This window comes from Bacillus rossius, unplaced genomic scaffold (assembly GCF_032445375.1).
Source record: "Bacillus rossius redtenbacheri isolate Brsri unplaced genomic scaffold, Brsri_v3 Brsri_v3_scf22, whole genome shotgun sequence".
Taxonomy (NCBI): domain Eukaryota; kingdom Metazoa; phylum Arthropoda; class Insecta; order Phasmatodea; family Bacillidae; genus Bacillus; species Bacillus rossius.
In genome coordinates this window covers 308,433-335,000 of record NW_026962393.1, presented here as the reverse complement: position 1 = coordinate 335,000, position 26,568 = coordinate 308,433, and the positions used below count along the sequence as shown (strand labels likewise).

The 26,568-nt window shown below is 47.8% G+C and overlaps 1 non-coding gene across 1 annotated transcript; it reads left to right on the top strand.

The window, feature by feature from the left end:
- Window positions 1-6,889: 6,889 nt before the first annotated feature.
- Window positions 6,890-7,008, top strand: LOC134543827 (5S ribosomal RNA). The gene has a single exon (XR_010077276.1). It is a non-coding gene; the product is annotated as a 5S ribosomal RNA (ribosomal RNA).
- The last annotated feature ends 19,560 nt before the right edge of the window (window positions 7,009-26,568 follow it).

The following is a 26,568-nucleotide window of genomic DNA, read 5'->3' as shown; positions in this document are numbered from 1 at the left end:
GAAAGGACAGACAGGAGACTGATGGGCCGGTAGCCCGAAGGAAGATGAGCATTGGCACGCGGCTTCGGAATGGGGACGACGATCGCAGCCCGCCACGCAGTGGGGAAATGACCCGTGAGGAGAATACCGTTGACAAGCTTGGTGAGGTACACGGTCGCCTTCCGAGACAGGGAGAAGACGAGCCGTGGATGAATGGCATCTGGCCCAGGAGCAGTTGTGACACGAAGGTGCGTGATAATGGAATGAATTTCCCCCGGGGTAGACAGACGGATGTCACCGGGTGCGGGCGGAGGAGGCGGGGTGTAATGAGTGGGAAGGAGGGAAACCACCCCAGGGGGAATACGAGGGGTGAATGACGAGTGAAATGAATCCGCCAGCAGCTCCGCCTTCTGGGCAGGGGACTCGCAAAGGCCCTGCGGCCCCCCACCCAGGGGCGGGATGATGGACGGCGTGGCACGAAGGTTCCGCGCGTACCGGAATATGGACCCCGACTGGAAGGAGAGGGAAGACACTTTACGGACCCGCTCCGCCGCGAGCCACTCCTCAGTGAGCGCCCGGCACCGCGCCCGCAGGTGCACATAGTCGAGCCAACGAGCAGCGGCGCGGGACGACTGCCACCGCCGCCGCGCGGCGTCGCGGGCCGCGATGAAGTGTCGAAGGTAGGGAGGAAAGGGAGTGCCACGAATGACAGTGGAGCGGAGAGGAATGGTGGCGCCAGCAGCCGCGAGCACAGCATCACTGAAAACGTGCACGCGCTCATCGAGCTGCTGCGGGGAAGCGACATGGAAGTGCAGATCGAGGTGCCCATCCAGATGAGACCGGTAGGCACCCCAATCTGCACGACTGAAGTCGAACCACGGGCGGGGTCCATGGAGGGGGAGAGAATCGGTACGAACGAAACCAACGACAGGGGTGTGATCTGACGTGAGCTCGGCCCGGGCCTCGAGCCCCGACACAGCCACCTGTCCAACAGAAAGGAGGAGGTCGAGGACACTCGGCCGCTGCCGGACGTGACATGGAATGAAAGTGAATGAGGGGGGAGCGTGAATGGCGAGACGGGGGGAACCCTGAACGAGGCGCTGAAGCTGAGTGCCCCGATTGCTCGTGGACACACAGCCCCAAGCGCGATGCCGGCAATTGAAATCCCCGCCCACGACCACGCGCGCGTCCAGATGGAAGAGAGCACGCAAGTCGTCTGCCGGGAAGGGACCATGTTCAGGGAGATAGACGGAGCACACAGTGAGAGGATGAGGAGCCAGATGGAGATGCACCGCCACCGCCTCGGCATTGCGGAGGGGGGGCAGCGCGCGCTGATGGTGCGGGATGGTAGACAGGATGAGGAGAGCAACACCACCCCCACGAGTGTCCCGGTCCCAGCGATAGACGACGTACCCAGGCACGGAGAAGGGGAGATCGGGTTAGAGCCATGTCTCAGAGAGGAGGACAAGGGCAGGCCGTTCAGTGGACAGGAAGTGCCGGAAGTCCCCCAGCTTCGCTCGAATGCCCCGGGCATTCCAGAGGACAAACTTAAGCTGCTGGGAGCACAGTCCGGAGGAAGTGGAAAATGGACTGGAAATAAATGTCGGCCTGGAGAAGAGGGGTAGGAGCCTGAGAGATGCGGAAGATGGCATCGGCAAAGAACGGCAGCCACGGGAGGAGATTCAGCCGGGCGAGCCAATTGAAAGTCTCAAAAAACACAGGAAAGGGAGCGGAAGCCGGGAACCCGGGCGGAGGGCGCACGGAAGGCGGCAGAGAGGAAGCAGAAGGGAGGACAGGCGCGGGGGGGCAGTCCGAAGGGACTGGCAGGGGGGCAGGAGCCGGAGCAGGAGCCGCAGCGAGGGAGGAAGCAGCGGGCAGCTGCACAGCCCGCGAGCCCTCCTCAGCCCTCGAGTCCAAAGGCGCTCGCGACACCGGGGGACACGCCGGCTGCACCAGGCCGGGAGGAGCGAGGGAAGGCGAAACACCTGCAGCAGTGGTGGGAGCAGGAGGTGGGGCGCGCAACAAGACAGAAGAAGAGTCAACTGGAGGTGGACCAGGCACGGAACAAAAGAGAGAGGGTAGCTGGGGCGCAGGGGGGACCGGGGCCAAAGGTGGGCACAGGGAACGCGCCGCAGGTTGGCTAGCCACTAGCCCAGCGTAGGAAACGGCAGAGGGGCATGACGGAAGAGAGAACGAAGGGAGCGGCGGGAACATGTCCTCGTGCGGCCGGCGCTGGAACTGAAGCGGAGCACGGGGCTGCCGAGGAGGCGCCGCAGAGGCGTCCTGGCCCGGCGGACGAGGCTTTGGTCCCTGGCGACGCAGCTGCCCCTCGATGAACTGCACGTAAGTGGGGCAGGTACGAGCATTCGCCGGATGTGGCCCCGAGCAGTTCACGCACTGCGGAGGCTCGTCGGGTAGCTTCGGGCAGGACCCGCGGACGTGGTGCTGGGTGCAGCGGAGACAGCGGAAGGGATTTCCACAGTCCGCCGCGTGGTGTCCCCACCTCTGGCATTGGTGGCATTGAAGAGGCCGCGCCGTGCCCCGGAACTCCTCCCATTGGACGGTGAGGCCAGCGAGGTGCCGGACTGCTCGGGCCTTGGCGACCTGCGCGGCATCTGCGAGGACCACGAGAAATCTGATGAAGCCCCGGTGGAGCTCGCGCTCCGAAGTGAGGGGCCGGAGCGACTCGGGGTGCACCCCAACGGCACGCAGTTCCTCCAGGACCGAGTCCTGGGAAGTCTCGGAGGGGAGACCCGCCAGGACAATCCGGGGTGAAGTCTTCCGACCCAATGGAAACGTGTGGCAAGGGATGCCATGGTCCCGGAAATACGTCAGCAGGGCCTCCCGGTCGTGCAGGCTTGTGGGGTGATAGCGTGGATAGCCCCGAAGATAGTCCACGGTGAAGTTCCCCTGCAGCTTCTGCCGCAGCGACCGGTTCCCGCGAATGGCGTCAACATTCAGTTTCGTATTGACAACAATTGGCGGAATGCGCCGTGGCGCAGTACCACTATCCGGTGACAGCCCGGGCGGGCGAGGGGCCACAGCAGGCGCAGGCGTCGAAGGAAGACCAGGCTGGGCCGGCGGGACAACACGGTCGGCCGCCGCCAGGACACCCGGCACAGACACAGTGTCAGAGGCAGCCCCGGGACAGCCACGAGGGACACCGACGGCCAGGCCAGGCACGCCAGGGTCCGCCACAGCAGACCGGCGCGGTCCCCGGGACAGGGAGCCCGAAGCCGCCTGCGCCGACGCCATGGCAGCACCGACGCCATCAGTGGACGGCCCCGGGCAACTGGAGATGGGCCCACCGGCAGTAGAGCCAGGCAGGGGCGCACCGGCGGCGAGGCTGCGCCAGGTCTCCTCAACCTGGTGGAGCAAATGGACATCGGGGAGCGAGCCCCGACGCCGCGGGCTCACACCAGGGCCGTCAGAGTCGATGCGGTGCAAATCGTCCGGCCAGGATGGCACCCGCGAAGTGGAAGCAGCAGGAGCGCAGCCCCGGGCCACGGCGTCAATTGTGGCATCAACTGAAGAGCCAGCACGGCGCTTCAGCGCCAAAGTGGAGTCCAGCTGGGTGCGCCGGGACTTGTGTAGATCGGCCCGGGCAATGGCGCGTGAAGAAGGCGTGCTACCACCATCGTCGTTCGGGCGCTGAGAGGCAAACCAGTGGCGAGATACAATAGCCTTTGCCGCATCCTTCGATATTTTGGCAGGCTTCCTCTCAACAGGGCTACCAGGAGGCGAAGCGTCATCAGAATCGGAAGAGGACGAAACCGCATGAGCAGAATGCCGACCAGGAGTCGCCCAAAATTTATTCGCACCCTGGGAGCGAGGTGGAAGAGGCGAAAGTGGAGGTTGCCCCAATGGAAATGATAAAGTGTCTTTGTCGGCCATCTTGGTTGCAGGTAAGCACAAAACGACAGAATCGATACTCCCACACTCACAATCGATCCATCACCGACGAAGCAGAATGTTTACATAGTAACACGAAGTAAGAAACACAGTTTAAAATGTAGCTAGGCAGAGCCCCGACGCACAAACACCTGTGCTGATGCCTGAAGGTACGTAGATGTCGAAATATAGCACTTCGATGCACAAATCACCACTGAACACAAGAAATATAACCAAAACACAAGCTACCAGGAAGAAGCTGTACACTGGTCCGCAACCTACGAGAAAGTGGCGCCCCGGCCGCTGGAAATTACTTTTGTTACACGTCCCTCCGCGGAGCGCGACCAATCACGAGCCGCGGAGCGCTCCGATTGGTCGCGCAACAAGAAGCCAAGAAAACTTTTCACGAAAAAAATTCAGTTCCCGTCTCACTCATCTAGCGACAGCGGCACAGCTCAGACCTACGATGCCCCCCAAGACGAGCGGTAAGGCAGCCAAAAAGGCGGGCAAGGCCCAGAAAAACATCTCGAAGGGCGACAAGAAAAAGAAGCGCAAGAGGAAGGAAAGCTACGCAATCTACATCTACAAAGTGTTGAAGCAAGTTCATCCGGACACTGGCATATCATCTAAGGCCATGAGCATCATGAACAGTTTCGTGAACGACATTTTCGAGCGCATCGCGGCAGAGGCCAGCCGCCTCGCCCACTACAACAAGCGCTCCACCATCACCAGCCGCGAGATACAGACGGCCGTGAGACTGCTGCTGCCCGGGGAGCTGGCCAAGCACGCTGTCAGCGAGGGCACCAAGGCTGTCACCAAATACACCAGCTCCAAGTGAGCAGGTCTGGTGTGCACATGCTTACATAAACGGTCCTTTTCAGGACCAAGAACATGATCATGAAAGGAAATGCTTCTGCTGCTGTTCTACAATTCCCTCAATCCCTATGATAGTAAATGTAAGCTTAACCAAGGCAGAAATATTTTCATTAAAAAAAGTCTTTAAGACGCATGGTTTACTGGCTGAGATATATATATATATATTTTTTTTTTTTGCTTACTTCTGTGGTCATTAGTACATTGCTACAAATATATTTATATATATAAAAAAATAAATAAAAAAATCCTTTCTATTTAATTTAGTTAGATCATATATCAATATTAATGGCAAAGACCAGTTGCATCGATTCACTTTGAAAATAATTCCATTTGTGCTAAAACTGGACACAGTAAAAAAAAAAAAAAAAAAAAAAAAAAAAAAAAAAAAAAAACTGAAAAAAAAATATATATATACACACACACACACACATAATTCGAATTCATATTATGCTTAACTGCGTTTGAATTTGCAATCATGCACAAGATGTTTTGTACTTCGAAGTAAAAACAACATAATGTACTATTTAACTACCCACAGTACAAATGGATCCAAAAAAAAAGTGAATTTTCATGCAGACGAAAATGCTTACATTTATTCTATTTATATTAAGTACCCATTACTAACAGCTTATACTGGGTGGAATACAACAGTTGACATGATTTTACTTATATGGCAATTTAATATTTAACCAAAATTAATGGTAAACTAATATTTTAAAGTGTCATTTATGGCCCCTTACCTTCAGCATGTTTGCTTCCTTGCACACAAACGAGGACAAACACATCACCCAACTGAAAAAAAAAAAAAAATTTCACTTGCATCACAAATAATTTAAAATTTTTCACCACATGAAGTAAATATTTCGCAATAAAAAAAAATATAGCCCTAGGACTCGTGTGCACACCTTTTCTTCCCCACATCGCACACGCAAACAAAACTTCCAAATTATTACAAAATCACTCGATTATTATACATACATAAACACACATGTATTTTCCGAATAAGTGAGAAATGCAGGCCGATGAAAGTCAAATTTCGTTTCGGAAATTAAATCTCGCACAACTACCGACACATAACCAAACTTGCGTACATTTACATAGCATTAACCCTCTAAATAATAAACAAATGAAAGCAGAAAAAACAACATCGCTACCCACCGCGCGCGCTCCTGGCGGCGGGAGTAGGAACTACTTTGCACACAGACCGACATAGCCCCCTGCCAAAAACAGTAAAATAAATAATATATATAAGTCTTTTGGCGGGAAAAAATTTCTCAACCGCCTGGGAGCACCCTAGTGTGTGCCTGTCTTTAGGTTATGTTACTTTTAACTTCATTTTCTACAGGCAGACGCGAGGGTGCTCGCCCATTATTTTTATTTTTTTAAATTCTTTCCTACCTTTGGTGTGCCATGCAAGAATTTATCGTCAAAATGGCGGCCCCGAGTGCAAATTTCTCGTCTGCACTGCTGGCTGGATGATTATGTGATGTTTTGAAGGAGGGTGTTTTTTTTTGTTTGGATTTTGTGTGAGGGGGGGAGGGGGCTGGGCTAGCTTTTTTTTTTTTAAATTTTCTAAACATTCATCTCTTATGTAACAGTGTTCAGCATTAAAAAATTTAAAAGAAGAGGCACTTACTCATCAATTTCAAAACAGCCTATGAAGAAAAATAAAAAAAATTTAAATTCATTCCAGTTTTATACATTCATGATTTGATCACATGTATAACTTTTCTTTTTTATTACCTTATTTAATTTTATTATTATTACTACTATTGCTGCTACAACCTAGAAGATACCTCAGTGATACTAATACCTGCTGGTAAAGTTAAAGGTTTCACCTTTCTTTCTTTAAACATATCACAATACCTTTCTTGAGTTAAATATTATCTAATGGCTTTAAGAAGTTATGGTAATGTTCATCAGTTATAGAGTGTGGGTTTGTGTGTGTGTGTGAGAGTGTATTTTGAAGAGGGCTTTGGTGGTTGGGATGGTGAGGGTGGTGGGTGTTGTGTGTGGGGAGGGGGGGGGGGGAAGTAAAAGAGTGTTCATTACACGATTTCTCCTGTTGTTTGTAACAATCACACCTGGTATAGCTATTTCGAGTGGCAAATACAAACTGCAAAAAAAAAACATCTATATCATTGCCAACGGCCATATCACGATGAACACACCGGTTCTCGTCCGATCACCGAAGTTAAGCATCGTCGAGCGTGGTTAGTACTTAGATGGGTGACCGCTTGGGAACACCACGTGCCGTTGGCACTACTATTTTGCACCCTACAGAAAAAAATTTTTTTTTAAAAATTTCAATTTTAAATTTTTTTTTCCCCCACAATCACCACATTTCCCCCCCCCCCCTAACACACACACTCACTCTCTCTCAATCAATCAATCAATCAATCAATCAATCAATCAATCAATCAATCACTCACTCACTCACTCACTCACTCACTCACCCACCCAGTAGCTGTGAATCTTTGCATGTGTATACCTCATACAAAATTCAAAGTGAAAAAATAAATATATAAGTGTATATGTATGTATGTATGTATGTATGTATGTATGTATATATGTATATATGTATATATATATATATATATATATATATATATATATATATATAAACACACACACACACACCTATTTTGAAGTTTCTCTGTTTCAGTGGGCAGTTATGTATAATAATGAGAGATTCAAAAAGACGTTGATAACAATGTCATCAATGCCTGTTTAGTGTGCTCATTTGTTGGATGGTCGGCAGCAATACTAGAGGTGGTACAGCTGTAACCTGTAAAATTGTACCTGCAATGTGTTGTGTATGGAAAAAAATAAAAATTATATCATCTAAATTTTTGTTATCCAACAATAACCTTCCCATCAATGCATGATGTCACAGTAGCCATAGCTCTACTCTTTCTGCCATATAACATTGGGGGAAAAAAAAAAAAAAAAGGAGCTATTAGAATAATAACAAAAGATAAAAAATCATCTAACTGCAGACCAAAATTCAAAAAACTTAAAGTCCTGACTGCCATAAATGAATACGTTCTAGAAACTTTTTATTCATTCTTAAGAAAAAGAAGAAAAAAAAAATTATTATTTTTTTTTTTTTTTTTTTTTTAGATATTCGCACATAGGTATAACACCAGAAATGCTAGTAAATTGAGGATAGTTGAACATAACACTAGGCGATTTGAAAATGGACTAAATTACTTGGGAGTAAAACTTTACAACTTAATATCACAGAAAATAACTAAAACAATTTACCAGTATTAAAAAAAAAAACAGTAAAAAAAATTCTTCTAGAATATCCTACCTACCCTCTGAAGCTATTCTTTAATTTGATTGATAATAGAGAAATTGAACTGTTAATTTGTTGAATGGACTTGTGATAACAGCTGCTTCATGTTTTGCATAAAGTTAAATTGTGTAACATGTTATGTATTTTTTTTTTTTGAAATTTTTTTTCTTGGTAACTTGCATCATGTAAATATTAATTGTCTGCACATACATGTTCTATATCCCGGAGCCTTGACTCCACGTGGGATCAACAGAACAAAAATACAAAAAAAAAAAAAAAATCCAGCTCACTAATCTAGGTGCATTTTGCTAACAATATTTGGAATATATATATATTTTTTTTTTGTGTAACATGCAAATTCTGTATTATTCTGCACACATTATTTATAATCTTCTATCATTTTCTTAGATAATAACTATTAATTCATAAAATAGATTGTGTGTGCATAACCTCCTGGAAACATTTGCACTTACCTCCTACTTTACTTTTTCATTTAAGCAATCCTATTCGCATGTATACACTTAGGTTGCAGCATCGAAATTGTGTAAAATTCAAAGTGTGTATTGCCTGAAAAAAAAAAAAAAAAAAAAAAAGACATACCAAATATTTGCATACAGCGACACACTACATATTTGCACACAGTGGAGTTTTGCGGTAATTAACCTAGCACAATTTACCACACGCAATCACACGCCCGCGATGAGATAACACACTCGCTGTTTTCCTGTTGACCGGCACGAGGAGTAAGAAAAATTGATATTTACACGAGCACACACTCCCACACTAGTCACAACGTCGGTCATCAAGTTGTGTTGAAAATTCCTGTAGCCTCTGTTTTCCCAAATGATTTCACTTAAAATTTCATTTAACAAGACCATAAACAAATTTACAATACTAATTTCTTAAACAAACACTTCAGCGAACAAGTGACTGTCGCATTCATTACAAAGCTTACAACTTAACAGATGTTTCCGATGTGAAATAAAATAAGAAAATGTTTTACAACCAACCTAGAACATTTAGTCAAAACGTTTTTGTCCTGGTTTATGATTATTTTCCGTGACATGAATGTTTCAAAACTAATAAAAATACGAATGCAGCCAAATATAATGAAGTTAGCACATAAAAGACGACTTAAAATATTTCATTTTTCGAGAATTGGCAGAGCAAGAACGCACAGGTCCAACGGAAATTTCTTTAAAGATAAACGACCATCGGACAAAAACACCCCCTCCCCTCATCCTCAAAAATACGTGAATAATATACTTTTTCAATTATATTTTTATCGTTTTTTTTTTTTTTTTTTTTAATATACTCATTAAAACTTCAAAATAAGCAGGTACTCGTGTGTTTTTCTCTCTACAATGTACCTGATCTCGGTGCGTAAACCTACATCATTTAGAGATGGAATTAATGTACACATACAAGTAAAATTTTGTTCCATTGTAAAATTGAGAGAAAGAAGGTTTTCCAAACGCATTAAGTATGGAGACTTTAAATAAGATTACGAGCTTATAAATGTTTGCAACGAAATAAAGTGACCATGTATCTGCAATTTCAAAAATATTTTTGCTCTGCTAACCTCACATGCAAGCAAGTAAAAATAACCTCACAACTTACTTACCTCTCTCAATTTCGCAGTACCAAAACATAGAAGGGATAAATAGGATAGTTTTTATTCGAAATCCTGCAAGAGTTTTAATTTTTATTAAAATATTTCTCCAATGTAGCATGTGTGTGGAATACTTCATCAGCAACTTGCATCTGCACCTTGAGTGAATTGAAGGGCAGCCAGTTTTAAAAGCTAAACAGAAACTGCACTCTTGAGAATGCATCAGATCCAAGTGAAATGCTTGTTGTGTGTACAGTTAAAAGTTTTATTATTCACACAATGAAAATGTAAACAAAATTTACTCACAATAATAATCACATCATCCTTGGAGGTGCACGAAGAAAGCCATTCCAGGTGGCACTGAACAAGGTGATTTGCTAGTGCTTCCACAGCAAACAGCCTTCATGAAATTATCTCCACATTTTCAGCATACTATACACTAAAGTATACCTAAGTTAATTTAACCATTTTCAAGTGATTCCAGCACAAATTACGTATTTGATTCCTTGAATAACATCTGCAAATGAAAAGTTCCCTGTTTGGTGTAGCAGTAAATTTAAACAGCTCGCAGTGCAAATTAAACAGTGCAGCTGCCATAAAAAAATTACACTATTAGTGGAACTGCCCATTATGTCATCGTAGACTGCTGACATTTAGAAAACATTGAAAAATCAGTGCTAAAGAAGCCCTACATTACTTTCGCTGTCCAAAGTGCGCTGCTCCCTACGTGAGCAAGGCATCGAGAATTTTCTGAACCGTCCGCAACCAGAAAATTGGGTAACCAGATATTTGCAGAGAGAAAAGAAGAGGAGTTTGCCTTGAGCCTTGGCCGAGGACGGACGTACGGAGAGGAGCTCCGCGCCTAAAGCTGTGTGTAGCACTTCACAGTGCTACCCAGTGTTTTCCTGAAAGGTAGCCTGTGCACCCAGAGTGCGCAGGCAGGTAGAGTGTAACGGTACCAGGTAAAGGTAGTATCAACGACCAACGAGCTCTGAGACACCCGGGGAGTTAGATCCCCTTCAGCCTAGCCTGAACCCGGCTAACTTAGCCCCGGGGGACGGTCAGTGGGTGCTCACGAGTGTGAGGCTGACGCGACTTAAAGACATAATGACAGAGATGGACGACTCAATGCCCTCCCCTCAGGAGGACGCAACCGATGGCGACTGGCAGACAGTCGCCACGAAAAAGGCGAAGAGGTCGCACCACGAGATGGCGGCCTCTTCCTCAACCGAGCAGGCGGGCCCCGCCCCCCCCAACCAACAGCCACCTGCGGCAGCGCCCAAGGCCCATCGCGTCAAGCCACTCTTCGTGTTCCTTGACCAGGGGCACCAGTACCCGCGAGTGTACCATACACTCAAGAATGCCCTCACCGAGCGCTTCACATGCACAAACCGCGGGAAGGACGAAATAATGGTCCACACCGCCACCATCGCGGACTACACGCGCGCAGTTAAGGCCCTTCAGGCCATTGGTGCGCAGCACTCGGTACTTCTGCAACAGCACGAAGTACCGAAAAAATTCGTACTGCGCGGCGTACACCGTCACACACCAACGGACTTCCTACAAGAGGAGTTCGCCGCACTGAACCTGCCCGTCCAGAACCACTGGTTCCTGGAGAACAGGCGGAGACGGGAGAAGTGCGACGCCCTCGTCATTGAGGTGCCGCAGTCGTGCGACTCAGCGACCATTCAGGCTCTGCGCGAATTCGCTGGAATGCGGATTCGCGTGGACGACTACAGGCGACCGAAGGGCCCTGCGCAGTGCAGCAACTGCCAACGTTTCAACCACGTGGGCAAAGGCTGCAGTGCAGCACCAGTCTGCAGGTGGTGCAGTGGCTCGCACTGCGCCACCGAATGCCCGCACGGGGGCCAGCAGGAGCACAAAAAGTGTGCTCACTGCGAGGAACCGCACTGCGCCAATTTCAAGGGGTGCAGTGCGTACAAGAAGGAGACACGGAGGCACCTTCCCCCCCAAGAACGAAAGAAGCGGGAGCTACAATCCCGCCGCGACATGCGCGACAACACGCGCGCCACCAACCAGCCCCAGCCTCAACAGCAGACACCACAGGGACATCACGCCCCCCCAAGACACAACCCCTGGGGCCCACCGCCGCCGTGCTTCGGCGACTACCTGGCGCAGGCCAGCGGGAGCCGGTATGCGCCCCTGCAGCAGCACTGGGAGCCCAGCCACAATGAGCTGGACTACCCAGTCCTTGCAAACAACCCGTGGCAGAAGAAGAAGGGGTTCAAGAAGAACCCCACCGGCCACAAAAATGGCCAAGGAAAGCCCCCGCGCCCCGCCCAGGACAGGCCCCGACAGCCCGCCCAGGACAAGCTGACAGCCACCAAGCCAGCTCCCACACCGGCGAAGAGAACGCCAGCCCCCGCCCAGCCGCAGGCCGCACCCGTGGCAGCAATGGCAGTCGATGCAGCACCAGAGCTGCCAACTGCCCAGCAGACTCCGTCCACCAGCGCCCAGGCACCGCAGCTTGCGGACATCCAGGCGGTCATCCGCTCCCACGAGGCCATCATAGGCAACGCCCAACTGCAGAGTGCCATCGGCCCTCTGTGCCAGCTTCTAGTCATCTGGCTAGACACGTCCAAATCCATGGCTGACAAAATACGTGCCACCATGGATTGCGTGTGTGCGCTTGCTGGGGTCGTTGTCGATGACCTACAATAATTCGGCACCGAATTGCAGCACACACGCAGCCACTAGTCTTAAGTTACATTCCCTCCTCTTCTGGAATGCACGCGGCATTAAAAATAAACTACCGGAATTTATCAACCACCTGGATAAACATAAAATAAAAATAGCTGCGATAAACGAAACGCATCTGACTCCGACAGACAGGCTGACAATATTAAATTATGTCATTTATAGGCGCGATCGAGACGCACGAGGCGGTGGAGTAGCCCTTGCTGTACACACAAGTGTACAACACACTGCCTGCCAGCTCCCTGATTTCCAACAACTGGAGGCTATAGGAATTAATTTAAATATAAATCGGCAACAAATTAAATTAATTGCAATGTACGCCCCACCAGGCAGGTCCCTCAGCGAGGCAGACCTGGATACTTTATATGGAGCGGCCCCGAGCTTCCTTGCTGTAGGCGATATCAATGCCAAACACATAGAGTGGAACTGCAGGCGCGCTACAGCGAACGGCAGACTACTCTACACTCACCAACTCAACAAAAACTATACTGTACATGCTCCCTCAGAGCCCACACATGACTCTGGTCGACTGAACGACATGCCTGATATTTTAGATATCGCCCTGAACAAACGTGTCAACACGGGATTCGAACTCGAGGTTGTACACGACATGTCATCGGATCATTTCCATGTTCATTTAAAATTTGATGACGCAAATATAGACTCCAACCAGCCACGAAAAGTCAGGGACTATAAAAACGCGGACTGGCAACAATTTAAAAACTTTTTAACAGTAAATCTCCCCGACGCGGCCGAAATAACTATTGAAAACAGCGACAATTTAAATTCCGCGATATTAGACCTAACAAAAAAAATCCAGGATGGTATTAGCCAGTGCATCCCAGAAAAGGAGGTTAGGTTAGCACACGACGAGCTGCCAGAATACATCCGCAGCTTGATTTCACAAAAAAATCGACTGCGGCGTGAATACACACGGCGTCGTACACAAGAGACGAAACGCCGAATAAATGAACTACAAACATTCATTTCAGACGAAATCTCACTCTGGCGAGGCAGCCAGTGGGAAACTAAAATCGCGCGACTCGACACCCAGGACGGAAGTGCCTGGACAATGACGAAGCGGATTTTAAATAAATCGGAAAAAATCCCGCCCCTTGAAACAAACAATGGTGTAGTTTTTCAGCCCTGTGATAAGGCACAAGCTTTCGCTGACACACTGGAAGCAGCTTTCCAGCCCAACATGCAGCCCTGCGATAGGATATTCACGGCGCAAATTTACCGCGAACTACGTGTTAAATTGCGACTGCCCACAACCTCTGAGCCTTTACTTACACAGGCGCAAGAAATAAAGCGTGCTATCAAGAAAATGAAGCCGCGAAAAGCTCCCGGGAATGACGGCATACAGGCTGTTGTCCTCAAACAACTCCCGAACGAAACACTCGAATATCTAGCTGAGTGCATAAATGCAATGTTTCGGTTAAATATTTTCCCCTCACAGTGGAAAGAGGCTAGAGTTATAGTCTTTCACAAGCCAGGTAAAAATAAAACACTGCCACAGAATTACAGACCTATCAGTCTGCTAAGTACTGTGTCTAAAGTCGTGGAGAGTATTATACTACACAGACTTAATGTACACATACACGAAAATAACATACTGCCGGATGAACAGTTCGGCTTTCGCAGTACACACTCGACAGTACATCAGCTCGTGCGCCTGACAGAAGAAATCACAAGCGCATTTAATGTACAGGATTATGTAGTCGCTACGTTTATAGATGTAGAGAAAGCCTTCGACAGAGTATTTCATGCGGGGCTAATCTACAAACTATACCAAACAGGATTTCCAGACTGTTATATTAAACTAGTCGCGTCCTATTTAGCAGACAGAACCTTTAGAGTATCTACTGAAGGAGCTCTGTCAGACATAAAACAAATAAGAGCAGGTGTACCACAGGGAAGCATCTTAGGCCCTGTACTCTTTAATATATATGTCAGTGACATGCCACGCCCCGCACACCGACTAGTAAAGCTGGGCTGCTATGCAGATGACACAGTGCTGTATAGCAGGTCCCACAACCTCCAGCTAGCTACCAACAGACTGCAAGTCGCGCTCACTGAGTTCGAACAATGGTGCACGACTTGGCGTATAAAAGTAAATACAACGAAATCAGAGGCCATTGTATTTACTCGTAAAAATCTCCCGCCTGTAGAACGCAGGCCGCAAATACGTTTGTTTGACGAACAAATACCGCATAAGGAGGTAGTGAAATATCTAGGTGTTCACATGGATAGAAAACTACTCTGGCGCAATCACATTGACACTAGGCGAGCGCAAGCGCAGGCTAGGATCAGTGCACTATACCCAGTAATGAGTAGACGATGCGGCAGCAAGGTTAAAACCGGCCTACTGCTGTACAATGCTCTAATACGCCCAATAATTACATATGCAGCCCCAGTCTGGGCAACAGCTGCCCCCACACACCTAATAAAACTGCAGAGGATTCAGAATAGGTGCATTCGAATCGCCACAGACGCCCCACGATACTGCCCTGTAGAAGCATTGCATCGTGAAACTGAGTCAGAGACCTTGCAAGACTTTTACACTCGTACAACACAAACTTTTTACGATAAATGCGTAAATAGTTTAAATCCGCATATTTCCTCACTCGGAAATTATGATCCCGACGAAACACAAAAATACAAACGCCCGAAATCCATCCTGGCGCATCGACCACCGTAGTGGCCCGTGATTGGCTGGAGGCTCCGGCCAATCACAGCGCACCTGCGCTCAGCCGAGGCCCGACCCCAACTCTGTGGTTGCGGACTGGCGAGAAAATTCTGCTTAAGAATCGCGCAGTTTTACACTCGTATTTCTGGCAGCTCCAGACTTAGTATTAAGTATTTTAATTTCTTAAGACATAACTTTAAGTCCTAATATTAGCATTAAGTAATAAATTCTAAACATGTGCCTGACCACGTCCTGGAGTGCAAATATGCAACATTGGACTAGCCAATGATTGACATGCTCAGGCTGGCAGCACATTGTGACTGAATTAAATCCCCCCCCCCCCCTGCCCATGCGAATCCGGCGACACACATGCTTTTGGCCCAGCGGGGCCCTAATGAATGAATTTTTGGCCCATCGGGGCCCTAATTATTTTTTGGCCCAGCGGGGCCCTAATGAATACACCAACACACAAATTCCCCACTCTCATAGGAATGTTTATTTTTAATTAATAAGTGAGTAGACTCACTATCGAAGAATAGGTGTCCGACCATGTGTCTGACCACGTCCTGCGGTGCAAATAATCAACATTGGACTAGCCAATGATTGACATGCCCAGGCTGGCAGCGCAATGTGTCGGGCATACATGGCCGTGGTAACTGGGGCAACCTGGGTGCCGCGGCCATATAACTCATAGTTGTAAGATGCACCTTTCTTTCTTTCAGCTCACCTGGCTGGCTGGCAGCCTGGGGGAAACGACGAAGTCGCCCCCTAAAAACCAGTCATGACCAAACACCCAAATGCGGACAAAAAAGTCCAAGTGCCCGCCCTTGCTTAGTAGATATTTTCTACTCTTCCAACTCTTCTTCCTGAGCCATCCTTCTATTCCCGTAGCCAACCCGCATGTAATTAATGCATGAAATTTTGCATCCCGCATGTAAGTGCCCAGGGTTTTCCCTGTGTCTATGCAGGTTTTACCTGGGCCCAACTTATCTAGTTTTAGTCTAGAATAGTCAGTGAGGGGAGTTAGTCATGGCGCCAATCGCTGCCATGGCTGGCCAATCCCCCTCCTAGCACACGATGCATGTTCCCTTTTCTGCATGGTACCCCCTGCATGATTAGAGCGTATAGGCTGCGGCCTGAGACGCACTTAGAGTCTCTCCCTAACCCGGACCCCTCCCAAACACACTTAGTTTTAACTTAGGTTAGGAAAAATAAAAATAAATAGAGAGAAAAATTTTATTTTCACTTTGCTCTTGCATTCTGTAGGATCAGTCTCGTCATGGCAGATACCGCAGCAGCGACTGCAGCACCAGCTGTTGCCCCATCACAGGCAGCTTCCCCGAAGAAAGGCAAGGCTGCGTCGAAGAAGCCACGAGCCAAGCCCGCGCACCCGCGCACATCTGAAATGGTGGCCTCTGCGATCAAGAGCCTCAAGGAAAGGGGCGGCTCATCACTGCAAGCCATCAAGAAATACGTCGCCTCTACCTACAAAGTAGATGCGGAAAAGCTGGCACCTTTCATCAAGAAATACTTGAAGGCAGCAGTGGCTAGCGGCGAGCTTGTCCAAACCAAAGGCAAGGGTGCGTCTGGCTCCTTCAAGCTGGCTTCAGGGACCACCGGTGCTCCGGACCAGCCCAAGGCTCCAAGCGGCAAGCGTGGTGCAGCTGCCCCTAAGGAAAAGAAGCGATCCGTAGCCAAGAAGGCAGCGGTGGGCAAGAAACCAGTCAAGAAGACTCCGCCTACAGCAGAAAAGAAAAAAAAGGCAGCAGCTGCAACCCCCAAGCCCAAGAAGGCACCTTCAAAGGCAAAAAAGGTGTCCAAACCTCCCACGAAGAAACCCCGTGCTCCAAAGCCAAAGAAGGTTGCCCCAAAGAGCAAGTCGCCCAAGAAAGCAGCCCCAAAGCGGAAATGAAGATGCCAGCAGGACCGCTGGCACTTTCCGTGGCACTGTACCACCTTATCGGCCCTTCTAAGGGCCAACAATACTAGTCATGAAGGTATCAGTTGTTGCAATCATTGCCTCCTATAGCCACACCTCTGCCGTTAGGTAAAATTCTGGTTAAAAAATTTCTTATGGTATTTGAAGCGGGGGAAATAAATAAATAAATAAAGAAATTTATCAATTACATTGTGTGTATAGTTTAGGTGCAAAATTATTTAAAGTTTTTAAGCAGGAAAACGTCTTACAAACATCTCACTCTTATTTCAGCATATATATATATATACACATATATACACACACACACACACATATTTTTTTTGTAAGGATTAGGTCTCAGGGTATTAATGGTGAACTTTATGCTGCTGCTGCTGCTGCTGCTGCTGATGGTGCTGCTACTGCAGACAGGCACTGTTTGAAGAGTTTTTATTTCCTATGCAGAATACATTGCATTGTGTGCAAATCTTTTGTGTACAATATAAACAACCACCTCAAAACACAGACACTATAACTGTGTTTTTCCAAATTCTTATTAATGTAATATATTATTGGCTGGGTAAAGGTCAACGACAGCTAATAGGTACAAAAAGCCAGACAACTGTTTTCCTTTCAAATTTGACAGTTATTTTTAGCCCTAATAAGGGCTGTTTTTTTTTTTCCCCCTTGCAAAAAAAATGGCAAGGAACTCAAGCACGCTCGCCACGGATACGCCGGGCAAGCTGGATGTCCTTGGGCATGATGGTGACCCTCTTGGCGTGGATGGCGCACAAATTGGTGTCCTCGAAGAGCCCCACCAGGTAAGCCTCGCTGGCCTCCTGCAGCGCCATGACGGCCGAGCTCTGGAAGCGCAAGTCTGTCTTGAAGTCCTGGGCGATCTCTCGCACCAGGCGCTGGAAGGGCAGCTTGCGGATAAGCAGCTCGGTACTTTTCTGGTAGCGCCTGATTTCTCGCAGCGCGACAGTGCCAGGGCGGTAGCGATGTGGCTTCTTCACTCCCCCCGTGGCCGGCGCGCTCTTGCGAGCCGCCTTGGTGGCCAGCTGCTTGCGCGGCGCTTTGCCTCCAGTAGATTTACGAGCCGTCTGCTTCGTGCGCGCCATCGTGGTCCGTCTGCGCGTGCTGTAAAAATTTCAACAGTTTTGTTAAAGCTGTGGTGCACTGCGATTGGCCCGGCATCTCCATTGGCTGGCGAGAACAGCCAATCACAGCACAGAAGTCGATCCATAGAAACTAACGACAGAGGCGGCCGAGCAGCACAGATTCAACCTAGCCTCCGAGCTGATCGGACGTCGGAGTGCGGCCTTTCCTCTTCGCTTCGCGTCGCGTCACCAGTAGCTCGTGGACACATGACTGGCAGCCGACCCGGGGAAGATTTTTAAATTCCTTAAGGGTCACCTCGAGCCTAGCCTGTTAAGGTCAGCGGCGAGCCAGTCATCCAGCGTATAGGGACACACGTTTAATAGTTTAACTGCACACAACACAGGTTTTTCAGTGGAGTTCCGTCTCTCCGACGACCAGGCCTCAGGGCCAGCCCTTGAGGGGGTCGGGGTCATGCCCGCGCAGGACATCCCTACCATTTCCCTTCCGGAAAACCTACCACCCGGCGCAGCCTTAGTTCAGTACGACGGCGGCAGTTTCCAGGTCACTGTGCCTGAACAGACTGTTCAAACTGACACCTCCCAGGACGTTACCAACATGGAAACAATTGAACAAACCCCCGCACAGACTGAACAGCCGCCTCCCGGCACAGTTAATGTCTCACAAGCAGCTTACTCCTCGTACTTGGAATGGCTGCGTAGCATGGAACGTAAGAAAAATGAACTGGAACGGAGAGAGGAGGAAAGAGGAGAAACAGAATGGCAAGAACAACGACAAAGACAGAGGAAAGTTCCGCTCGCAGCCAGGACTCGTACCATCGCGGTTTCGAACCGTTTCGCGGCGCTAGCTGAGAGCGCCGGCCCCCCGCCCGCGGCAGGGACCACCCACGCACTTATCGCAGACGCCGGCGCAGACGCCGCGTCAGCACCGCTTATCGCGCCCACCCAGGGCGCGCACAGACACGGCGAGACGACCGCCTCTCCCAGCACGCCGCGCGCCAACAAACCGAGAAAACACTCACTGAGGCTGATTGTTCCAGACCAAAGTCTGTACAACCAGCTCGTGTCGCGCATGAGAGTGCTGGCCCCCGGGGGCGCGCAGATTTCGCTCGTTCGCGAGGGGCTGCAAATCTCGTGTGAGCACGAGCAGGCCTACAAAGCACTAAAAACGTATCTTGACTCTGTTCCAATACCCTATTTCACCTATAGTACAGCCTCAGAACTTCCGCAAAAAGTTGTTATTAAGATGCCCCGCTCAACCCCAACTGAAGCCATCAAAGAGGACCTCGAGGCGCGCGGCTACACTGTCCTCGACGTCTATCAATTTAAAGCTAAATGCTCGGACCCTGCCGACCCCACAAACACCTGGGAGGAACCACTGCCCCGTTTCTGTGTGACTGCCTCAAAAAATGACACACTGCCGCTGCTCACCACTCTCAAAGTCGTCAACATGACAAAAGTTGAAGTGACACAGTACAAGAAACGCGTAACAGATGTAGCCCAATGCATGAACTGCTGGCAGTTCTTGCATACTAAGAATTTCTGCAGATTGGCCACTCGTTGCAAACACTGCGCCGGGCCCCATACCTACGCCGCCTGCCCCAACTTGGGCAAAAATCCCAACTGCGCCAATTGCAAAGGCAAGGGAGTGCACGAGGGCAACTCAAAGCTCTGCCCCGAATACCTGAGGCAAGTCCAGTTCAGACGAAATGTTGCGTCTTCGCACGCTGAGCCCGCTCTGCCTCGTGCACCACAGGATTCGCCAGCAAATTTCCCGCAGCTTCCTGCTCGCGCCCCGGCGCAACTTGTTCGTCCCACGCTTTCTTTTGCGCAGGCGGCACTCAACCCCCCGCAAACACAAACACGAAACATACAGCTTCCTATTCCCATGAAAAACCCGCCGATCCAGCCCACCGCAACTCCAAAATCACCCCCCTCCCCTCCATCCCTCCCCACCCCCGGACCATCTCCCTCAGGCGACTGCGCTGGCATCCAATCCTCACTTTCCGACCTCCGAGACCTCATGAATTTCCTCCGTGACGCCAACTTCGTGGCCTTTATGGCCCACATGAAACCTTACATGCTCCTCGCCAACTCAGTCGCCGACTCATCCATGAAGACCCTCCTGCTCGTGCAGGCCCTGACGACTTTCATGGGCTGCGAGTAATGGTAGTACATCCCGCAGCAGCGCATCCTGGCTCCCTTTCCCTGCTCTACTGGAACGCCAATGGCATATTTAAACAGTTATACGAGCTGGAGCGCGTATTAGAGATGTACGGCGTGGAGGTGGCCCTAATTAATGAAACTTTTCTTAAACCTAATAAACGTTTAATAATTAAAAATTATATTACTTACCGCACAGACAGAGTAACTCAAGGCGGAGGGACACTAATTTTAATACACAACAGAATACCACACCATTTAAATAAAACAATTTCAACTACCAATATAGAAAACACCTCTATAAATATTCGCACTCAAACAGGCCACATAACTTTAGTTGCAGCATATAATCCGCCTAACAAGCCCTTACTAAACGAAGATTTAAATAAATTAATTGATCAACCATACCCTTTTATTATAGCTGGCGATTTAAACGCCAAACATACGCAATGGCATAGCAGGTATATTAATGTCAAAGGGAACAGACTTGCTCATCACTCCACACTAAATAAATACACAGTTCGAGGCCCGCTCACCCCAACTTTTTATCATGCAAATTTAAATCACCAGCCAGATGTTTTAGATTTAATACTCACTAACATTGAACACTTAAATATTGAAATGGAAGTGCTCCCAGAACTAGATTCAGATCACCTGCCCGTTCATTGTCTTCTGGAAGCGAACATCTTAAAACACCCAAATGCAGTCCTTTGTAAAACACCTGTAGTTGACTGGGAAAATTTTAAAATAGAAACAGAGGAACTATTTGTCAATAATTTGGAAATAACATCAGCTGAACACGTAGACTCTGCCGCGGAACTAATTCAAAGTACGCTAATAAATACTCTTAAAAAACACACTAAATTCCTAAACAGGCGAGAATTCCTTAAACAAGCATTCCCGGAGGCCGACCTCCTACTCACTAATAAACGACACGCGCGACACGTTTATCAAAAACACCGCACTAAAGAAAACAAAGATAAATATTTCTCCTTGAAAAAACAATTAAAAAACACTCTTAACAAATTAAAAATAACTAACTGGGAGAACTTCATGTCTGAACTTTCCGACCATATGAATAAATTTTGGAAAATTTCAAAAATATTAAGAAACAAACATAAAAATACTAATTCTAACCCAATTCAAGCACCGACAGGAGAAATGCTGTACGAACCAGACGATAAAGCAAATGCAATAGCAGATAGCTACGAGGAGCAATTTTCACCTAATAATGATTTAGGGGACCCACAATTCACACAAGAGGTGCTTGCAAACTTAAATAATTTCCAACAGGCCCCAGTAATTTCCAATCCAGATTTAATTACACTTCCAGAATTACTCACAATTGTAAAACGCGTTAAAGAAAATAAAGCCCCAGGACATGATAAAATTACATATAAATTAATTAAAAACCTGCCAGTAAATGCACTCCTTGCCATTTTAAATCTATTTAATGCTATTTTGACTTATCAACATTTTCCGCAGATATGGAAAACTGCAAAAATTATCACTTTACCTAAACCTGGAAAACCTCCTACAATTCCTACCAACAGACGGCCAATATCTCTCCTTAGTTCCATTAGTAAATTATTCGAGAAATTACTACTTTCAAGACTACAATTTCATTCTGTAGTACACAATATTATCCCGGATACACAATTTGGTTTTCGCTCAGCACATTCTACAGTTCACGCACTCACAAAATTTACTACAGAAACCATGGCTGCCATGCAGAAAAAAGAATTCACAATAGCAGTATTCCTAGATGTCGCCAAAGCTTTCGACAAAGTCTGGATACCTGGTCTGATACAAAAATTAATTTCTTTCAATTTTCCTGATTGTTACATCAAATTACTAACCAGCTATTTTCAGGATAGGAAATTCTATGTTACCATTGACAAAGGCCATTCTTCCACTCGCTCCATCACTGCTGGAGTACCTCAAGGCTCTGCCATTTCTCCATTTCTATACAATATTTATACTGCTGACATACCAATTACTCATTCAAACATCCAAATGTATGCAGACGACACAGTTATCTTTACCCACGACAAAAGTTTACCGTATGCAATCCTACGCACACAACTTCAATTAAACGATCTCGAAATATGGTTCAATAAATGGAAAATTAAAACTAATCCCACTAAATCACAGGCTTTAAATTTTACCAACCGTCGGCTTAATCCAACACGAAATGTAACTTTAAATAACGAAATAATTCCCTATTCAGAAACTGCAACCTACTTAGGATTAACTATCGACAGAAAGCTAAGATGGAATACACATATAAATAAACTCAGGGGGTCGGCATTGGCTAAACTTCACCAACTTTACCCACTACTTAAAAGCAGTAATTTGCCTCGTCACCTAAAAATACTAATTTATGTTTCTACTGTCCGCTCAGCATTCATGTACGGTAACGAAGTCTGGGGTAATGTATCCACCTATTATAAAAATATTCTCCAAGTCATACAAAATAAATACCTCCGCATAATTGGGAACGCCCCTCCCAGGACAAGGACAGTAGAACTGCACGAACGACTAAAAATTCCCTTAATTAAAAACTACCTTGTTTTTCGCAACAATAAATTTTTTCATAAACTCCCACTTCACAACAACCCGGTTATTAAACGCATAGGCGATTATAATCCAGACATAAATAGACGTCTAAAACGCCCTAAAATGGCCGTAGATCTACAATAATTAAGTAAAAAATGAGTACAGACGCGGCCGCTCTCGCGCCGAGTGTCTCTTTGCGCCACAGCTCACAAGTAAATACTATTCTCGGTCCCGGACCGTCAAGAGAATTCCCGGCCGGAGCCGATCCAGCCAACCAGAGCGAAGCACCGACTTCGCTCCCGCACAGCTCGATTTATTTATACAAAAAATTCAAACTCACACATAAAGTCAAGACTACACCACATTCAGGCAGAAAATAAATAAATAATATTCCTAATAATTACTAAATGAATTACATTAAATCTAACATACACTCAAAATCAGGCTGTGTATTGGCTAGAGCCAATATCCAAACCTAACAACTCGAAGCACCGCCTTCGTTTATCCAACCAGACTTCATGCAGCACCTTCCTGGAGTTAGGGCCGCGCTTCTGCGGCCGATTAGCGTAACTTAGGCACTTAATGCACCCATTTTTTGGCTTAACTATAATAATTTTCAGACAATTCTGATCATTAAGACCCACTATATTCAAAATTTATTTTAATTAACTAGACAGGGAACGAGGCAGGTGGGGGACGCCTGCCTACACTCTCTCCTTTAGTGGGCAGGGAGGGGGGGTGAATCAAAAGGGTACCAAGGAGAGGAGTGGCAACACCCCTCTCCTTCGAGATGACGGCTGGGTTTGCGCTGCAGGCTCAGAAAGACAATTGACAGACGAGAGGAGGAGGGGGCCTTTCCCTCTCTCACCCTCACGCCACTGTATGATGCCAAAAAGGGAGGACAAGAGCCCCTCAAAAGGCTTGTACCTCCCCCGCGCTGAGGGGCTTCGCCCCAGTGATGAAAAGCGGCGGCGGCCGAGCAGCACATTCCCAGCTGAAACAGGAGCACGCAAACATGACCGGGCGCGGAAAGGGCGGAAAAGGTCTGGGGAAAGGTGGCGCTAAGCGTCACAGGAAGGTGCTGCGTGACAACATCCAGGGCATCACCAAGCCGGCCATTCGTAGGCTGGCCAGGCGCGGTGGAGTGAAGCGCATCTCGGGCCTCATCTACGAGGAGACACGAGGCGTGCTCAAAGTGTTCCTGGAAAACGTGATCCGCGATGCTGTCACCTACACAGAGCACGCCAAGAGAAAGACCGTCACCGCAATGGACGTCGTGTACGCCTTGAAGAGGCAGGGCCGCACTCTGTACGGCTTCGGAGGGTAGGCCAGCTGTGCCACACCTTACAAAACGGCCCTTTTCAGGGCCATCATACAGATTCAAGGAAGGTTGCAGTTACTGTTTCACCATGCAAACACAACACTCATAAAGGAGGGGGGAAAAAATAAAAAAAATAAATCCCACAACTAGTAGGCGTACAAAAACCTTGGCTAGGCAAACACACATATGAAAAAGTGCTTTTACATGGTGCAGAGGTAGCAGTTTCAACAGCCATGCCATGGAGTTAACAGTACGTGAATAACCAGGTTGACATAACTTACATTACAATGTGCATGCAGTGAATGTTGAGAGAGCAAGACTTTAATTCAAGCTAGCTTCGCAGAAGGAAATTTTTCAATATTTCTAGCAACTTCTGCAACTATCTGTTCAACCGCATAACATTGCTTAAAGGCAATGTGCACTGATTCATACTTAGGTACACCAAGTAATACACAAGGAAACTATTTATTTGTGTTCACATTGTTATCAACATCTTTTTAATTCTCTCATTACTATACATAACTGCCCACTGAAACATGTTGAAACAAAAAGAAACTTCAAAACAAGTGTGTGTGTGTGTGTGTGTTTTTTTTATTTATTTATATACATACATACATACATACATACATACATACATACATATATATATATATATATATTTTTTTTTTTTTCACTTTGAAACATGCAAAGAATCACAGCTGCTGCTGCTGCTGCTGCTGCTGTTGTGTTTGTGTTTGTGTGTGTGTGTGTGTGTGTGTGTGTGCGCGCGCGCGCACGTGCATGCGAATAGCTGCGTAGCTTTTAAACAATCATGTGTTACAGTGTGAAGTTTGTGTTCCAAACAACAGGTTTCATAGGACATTATTTCATCAGAGATTAACAGCAAACAGTTCCTTTTCAACGAATTATGTTTTTTGGTCCTGATAAGGACCGTTTTTTTTTTTTTTTTTTTTCAAACCTGAGAAGCAAACAAGGGGCTTAGGCTTTCTTCTCGGTTTTCTTGGGCAGCAGCACTGCCTGAATGTTGGGCAGAACGCCACCCTGGGCAATGGTCACGCCTGACAGGAGCTTATTGAGCTCCTCGTCGTTGCGAATGGCCAGCTGAAGGTGACGCGGGATGATCCTGGTCTTCTTGTTGTCGCGCGCAGCATTGCCCGCCAGCTCCAGCACCTCGGCGGCCAGGTACTCCATCACCGCGGCCAAGTAGACCGGGGCGCCTGCCCCGACACGCTCTGCGTAGTTGCCTTTGCGCAGCAGCCTGTGGATGCGCCCCACTGGGAACTGAAGTCCTGCCCTGCTGGAGCGAGTCTTGGTTTTGGTTTTCAAAAATTCGTTTATTAACCGGATGGTGAGAATACAGAGGCCGTGGCCAAGAATACATACAAAAGAGGTTACAATGAATACAGGAACAACAAGGAGATAATATATATAAATAAATAAATATACACCACTATCCTAAGCTACGAGCTAAACACACAGCAATGCCAAACATCACGTTTCTTCTTGCTAAAGGAAGATGAAAAAACAAGAACTGAAAAAAAAAGGATACAATCAAAAAAGACACGAGACAAGTACATAAGCACGAGGGGAAAAATAGACCAAAAAACCCCCCCAAACAATCGAATTTATTTACAAAATGCAGGCGAATACAAAATCACAGGTAAGATGCAACCAGAACATACAGCTAAACAGACATGTGAGAACACTCTGGGGGGAGAGAGGTCGGGGTAGCAGAAGCGCCCCCGAGGAAGAGCGCAATGGGCAGGATGGCGCACAGGCAGCCTGCAGAAAGAACGGAAACAGAAGGGCCGTGATGGATAGGGACGCGCGTCGGAGACCCAGACAGAATCAGGGCGGGTGGTGAGCACGGTAATCAAGGAGGCGGCGGTGAGGGTAAGAAGCGGACCGGTCATACAGAGCAATGTTATTGACGTCAGGGTACCGAGAGCGGCGGAGGGAGGAATAGAACCGGTCAGCTCGGGAATAGATCAGATCGAGAATGGGCGGAAGGGAAGCTGCGTCCAGGAGCTCAGGAATGGGCGTCCAGCGTGGCTTCCCCAGCAGCAAGCGGAGGGCGGAATGAAAGAATATATGAAGAGAGCGGAAGGTAGTTGGGGAGGCGTGCGCCCAGACGGGAGAGCAGTAAAGGAGTATAGAAAAGACGTAGAGCCGGAGCAAGTTGACCCGGATGGGAACCGGGAGAGGACACGCCGGACGGAGGAGAGGGGCCAACGCGTGGAGGGCACGCCTGGCCGAGGAAATTGACTCGGTGATGTGGGCCCCCCACCGCAGGCCGGAGTCCAGACGGACACCCAGGTACGTCACCACCGGGGACCAGGGAATCGGAACACCGTGTGAAACAACAGGGGGCGGGGGGCGGGGGAAGCGGCGGGTGAAAAACGCCGCCTGCGATTTGCCGGCATTCG